General features: G+C 41.2%; 1 pseudogene; it reads right to left on the bottom strand.

Annotated features, from left to right (window-relative positions):
• Nucleotides 1-4,309: 4,309 nt before the first annotated feature.
• Nucleotides 4,310-5,115, bottom strand: LOC119530403 (annotated as a pseudogene).
• Between the last annotated feature and the right edge of the window lie 446 nt (nucleotides 5,116-5,561).

Below are 5,561 nucleotides of genomic sequence, written 5' to 3'. Positions count from 1 at the left end.
TTGGTAAGAGGATTAAATTATAAAGCATATGTAATTACTAAGCACAAAGTTAATGCACAATCAGTAGCAGCTAAAATAATGATGGCAGCAGCCATACACTCATCCAGGATGTGTTGCCTTGTGCCACCTTCTGTTTGACTGGAGACCCAAAGCGCCACTAGCATCCTCACCCTGACTTGTCTCTGAAATCAGATTCTCCCAGCTTCCTAGAGTTTGCCACTGCAGAACATTTGAATCTCCCACTCAAATTCTAGTCTTGTTTCTTGCTTTCTCAGGATTAGAATTTTTGGGAATGAAAGGAGGCTAGAAGGGATCCAGTAGTTTAGGGGTTGCACCAGCAATAATCTTGGTATATTAGGTCAAAAACTCCTGCTAATATTACATGAAATTACAATAAAAAGAAATATAGAGACATCCCAAAGAGCAGGGTTTTTTTTTGGAATGTAATAACATTCTTGGGCTCGACTGAAATTCTGAGCTGTAAAGACTAAACTCAGAAGAACCCATCCCTGAGGAATGCTTTATTTTTTGGAGGGTGTTCTAGTTTGCTAATGCTGCCGGAATGCAAAACACCAGAGAAGGATTGGCTTTTATAAAAGGGGGTTTATTTGGTTACACAGTTACAATCTTAAGGCCATAAAGTGTCCAAGGTAACACATCAGCAATCGGGTACCTTCACTGGAGGATGGCCAATGGTGTCCAGAAAACCTCTGTTAGCTAGGAAGGTACATGGCTGGCGTCTGCTCCAAAGTTCTGGTTTCAAAATGGCTTTCTCCCAGGATGTTCCTTTCTAGGCTGCAGATCCTCAAAAATGTCACTCTTAGTTGCACTTGGGATATTTGTCCTCTCTCAGCTTCTCCAGAGCAAGAGTCTGCTTTCAACAGCCATCTTCAAACTGTCATCTGTAGCTCCTGTGCTTTCTTCAAATTGTCCCCCTTGGCTGTAGCTCCTCTTCAAAATGTCATTCACAGCTGCACTGAGTTCCTTCAGTTTGTCAGCTCATTTATATGGCTCCACTGATCAAGGCCCACCCTGAATGGGTGGTGCCATGCCTCCATGGAAATATCTCATCAGAGTTATCACCTACAGTTGGGTGGAGCACATTTCCATGCAAACAACCTAATCCAAATGTTCCAACTTAATCCCCACTAATATGTCTGCCCCACAAGATTGCATCAAAGAATGTGGCTTTTTCTGGGGGACATAATACATTCAAACCAGCACAGAGGGGGAGGCATCTAGTAGCATCATAGACCAACTACTACTAAGTGAGAGCAGGTCCGATCATAGCAAAGACCTTCCTATCAGCAAGAATAGCAAGGAAGTGACTATAGATGCTGGATGTGGATACTGTAATGGTTAATTTCATGTATCAACTTGGCCAGGTTATGGTGCTCAGTTGTCTGGTCAAGCAAGCACTGGCCTGATTGTTACTGTGAGGATATTTCATGGATTTAAATCATTAGTCAGTCAATTGCATCTATGGCTAATTAAATCTGCAATCAACAAAGAGATTGCCTTCAGCAATGTCAGGAGTTTTCTTACCCAATCAGTTGGAAGTATTAAAGCCAGAAGCAGATATCAGAAGTCAAAATCCTGAGGATATCAGGAATCAGAAAGAAAATTTCTTTCTTTACTTCAGCCAGCCAGCATCCCCTGGGGAATTCAGATTCATGTGTTTCTCTGGAAAGCCCTGGATAAAACAGGTGCTAATTAGTTGTGTTGATTTTTAAGTTATAATATTCATAAATGTCACTTTCTATTTGTGGAGTTAGTCCGCTGGGTGCATGAAACTGATATGAGGATACCTCATTTAATTTAGGTGAATGGTAGTGGATGGATTTCTTCATGAGAGCTGTATTTGGTTTCTAGGGCTGCCTTAACAAATTACTACAAACTGGGTGACTTAAAACAACAGAAATTTATTCTCTCACAATTCAGGAGACTAGAAGTCTGAAATCAAAGTGTTTCTTCTGTAGAGTATGGGGGAGGAACTGGCTCCTAGCTTTTGGTGGTGGGCGGCAGTCTTTGGTGCTCCTTGGCTTGTAGACATTTTCCAGTCTGTGCCTCTGTCTTCAAGGACCTTATTTCCTGTGTGACTCTCTGTGTTCTCTCCTCTTCTTATAAGGACACCAGTCATTGGTGTTAGGCCCACCTTAATCTGGTATGATCTCATCTTAATCCTTAGCTAATTACATCTGCAAAAACACTATTTCCAAATAAGGTCACATTCTGAGGTTACGAGTGGGCATGGATTTGGGGGAGACACTACTCAGCCTACTACAAGTGCTCATCAGATCACACAGTAATGTGTTGGGAAGGCTCTGCACAGCTCATACAGGCTCAGTGGAGAAGATGGTTGTGGGTGGATAGGCAGAGAAGGAAGAGTTATCAGATTACATGCTAATAGTTGACATCCAGATTTAGATAAAGCCTTCATGTTTCTTCCCATTTGACGAAAAGTGCATTTTTTCAGTTGTGTTATGAGCTTTTATTTCATAAGACAACTACATTTAGTACAAGTATAGTTTAATACAATTTACATTTAATACAATACATTTAGTACAAGTACAGTTTCATAGATACAAGTTTTCACCTCGTAGTCTACAAAAGTCTTTGAACATTATTCCCTTTACAAAATGGAACCTTACAAAAATACTGACTATTTAACGTTTTATTGCAGTTTTCTCTAGTTGCAGTTATTTTTCTCTTTGTAATACAATGTCTACCACAGATCTACAATGTTTTAGTTGATATTAAAAAAAATAACTCAATGCTTTTTTAAGCAGCTAATATAAATAACACAGGTCAAGATACAGTTTATAATCATAGTGGATATAGCTAAAATTGTTTCAGAAATAATATTTACATAGTTAACTTTTAATGTTTTATACATTATTTATATAATATGTGAATATAAAAATCATAGCTTGCTATAGTTGAAATGAAAGGATGGATTCTGTAATAAGGATATGCATGTGGATGATCCATGTGACTACATTTGGCCCTTTGAAAGGTTTGCATCCAAGATCTAAAAGCATTTCTTCCTTCCTTCTTTTCTCAAAGGTTCGGTAGAAGGGGTCCCTGTCTACACTACCTAGAGTGGGACCTTGCTTGGAAGCACTTATGGATAGAAGAAGAGGGGAAACTTTCTTTGGTGATTTAACCCATGTGTTCTGCCCAGCAGAACCTACAAAAAACTGCCCTAGAGGTCAACCTCAAGACAACAGTGCTTTACCCAGCTTAGCAAGAGCAACTTCCCAAGACCCTTGTCAGCTCCTTTATCTTGTAGGGCAGCCTCTTGGGCTTGAGACCATCTGCTAGTCTAGCTCATCTTGACTTTGAGCAGCCAAAAGTTTGGTTCACTTTTCATTCTGCCCTGTTCATTTTCCCATCTCATGTACAGAAGGCCTGCTTTACATCAGAGGGTGGACACCTTTGTTCATCTCTGTACCTTCACAGGAAATCCTGGTAGTTACACAGCAAGGATTTCATGGGAGAAGAAGGCAGTAACTGAAATTTAACCATTTCTAAGGGTGTGCAAGTGACCAGTGATTGGTTGTTCACAATACCAGCAACCTGCAATTGATGTTTAACATCACAAGATGATGCATCAAAAGAAGACCAGTGAAGGTCCATACCCTCAGTTACTTCTGAAATTGTCCCCTTTATGGAATTCACTTATCCACAAAAAGTCTCCTAATCACTAAAGCAAGAAACTGAGGTTACTGATCTATGGACAGAGGAAGTGACAAAGCCTAGTATAAAGTATTTGGATTCAGGATCTGATAATTGGACTGAGCAAACTTCCTCTTTCCATCTATGTGAAAAACTAGACCAAAACAAGACAAACTTCCTGATCCAAAATCACAGTAGAGAATGGAGAGAAGTGGGTGGAAAAGAGGCAAGAGGGGAGCCCCTCAATGGCTGTTTTCTTGCTTCAGTACTATTTCTGGCATGGTGTGCTACAATGTAAATTTGCACTTTTCTCACAGGTCCAGGCTTCCTTGGGTCACAAAGATGACCAGTAGACTCTGCTTGAACCATTTTAGTATTTGTTCCAGAATGAGCCCATGCTCACTAGAACATGAACACCTAAACCAATTGCACGTCCAGGATTCCAGCACTTGGTGTTAGTTTGCTGCAGTTTCCACATAGGTGAGCACTACTTATTTTGGAGGGCCATAAGGTAAGACTTTTTTTTCTTTCTTTCTTTCTTTTTGAAAATCAGTCAAGCAAAAAGTTTTTCCCTACATTCTACTGTCTGATGAGATTGGACAGCAGCAAGAAATTGCTGTCAGCAGTCATCTTACAAAATCAGCTCAAGAGGCATCTCAACCATGTGATGGTGATTGTTCTTGTCAGTAATGTCCACAGATGAGAGAATTTCCTTCCTGGTGGCAGGGGGAGGCAGGGAGAGTGTCATCTAGGTCTTGAAGAGGTCAGACATGAAGAAAACTATGCAGCACACCACAGGGCGCCCTGAGCAAACACTGCCAGAGCATTACCAGGATGGTGCTTCTAGTCAGATATGCATTACAGTCCAGTGTAGAAGGCCATCATGATCAGGGTAATGGCAGGAGGGGCCAGAGTGGGCAGACACCTTGCCAAGGGAAGCAAGCTGGCAGGTAGAGCACCAAATACAACATGGTGAACTTGGAGAAGGAGGCTTGGCCAGAGAAGGACTTCCTGGCTTTCCGTACTTTGCTCTCATCTCCTCTGCATTTGTAGTTCTGAATGTAGCCCTTGGATCAATTGATCTGGCTGAAATCAGGGTTGCAGACACTCAAGAAGTGATGACACAGGTGCCCTATGAACACTTTGGCAAAGTCTGTGAAGGACTAGCTGATGGCACAGCCAAAGAGGAAGCAAACCAACTTGCTTATAGAGGGCTGCTACATAGGGATTCTGAATATTTGAGTGGCACTTCTCCTTCAGGTAACAGATCTGGTAGAATTCCCCTTTGAGGATAGCAATGACTATCCCCACAGTGGAAAGCACAGCATCATTTATTGTCTTACCAGTTTTCAGCAGGTACTTGATGCTTTCATCATTGCGGTAAAACCCTCAGTGGTAAGGCTTGATGGTGCTTGTCCCCGAGACAAGGAAGGGCATGCCCAGTACTGAGGCCATGGAAATGTCCAAATAAAGGCATCATCAAGAGAAGCTTTCTTCCTGAAGATCAGATGCCAGAAATCCTGGATTCCTCTGTCATATGGCAAAGCACATGGTAATGTACCCTGGTGTCTCCCTTCTCTTCCAGGTTTCATTTGAAAACTGCATTTTTAGAGTCCGAGTGAGTTTGTTCGACAGATAAATCCAAATAGAATAGTCTTGGTAAACCAAATCATATTCCATTCATTTTATTTGTTCAACAAGTAGCAATAGAGCAGGTACTACATTCTAAACACTGTGCTGAATGCTGGGAGAAAAGGAGAATAGAATTGATAATGGTCTTACCCTGATGTGACTCAGAGTCTGTCAGGAGAGGTAGGACTTAAGCAAATAATCATCCAAATCAGCATATAATTGCAAACTGAGATAACCATTCTAAAGAGAAT

Source organism: Choloepus didactylus, chromosome 3 (assembly GCF_015220235.1).
Source record: "Choloepus didactylus isolate mChoDid1 chromosome 3, mChoDid1.pri, whole genome shotgun sequence".
Lineage (NCBI taxonomy): Eukaryota > Metazoa > Chordata > Mammalia > Pilosa > Megalonychidae > Choloepus > Choloepus didactylus.
The sequence above is the reverse complement of the archived record's forward strand: the minus strand, read 5'-3'. Positions and strand labels throughout refer to the sequence as shown.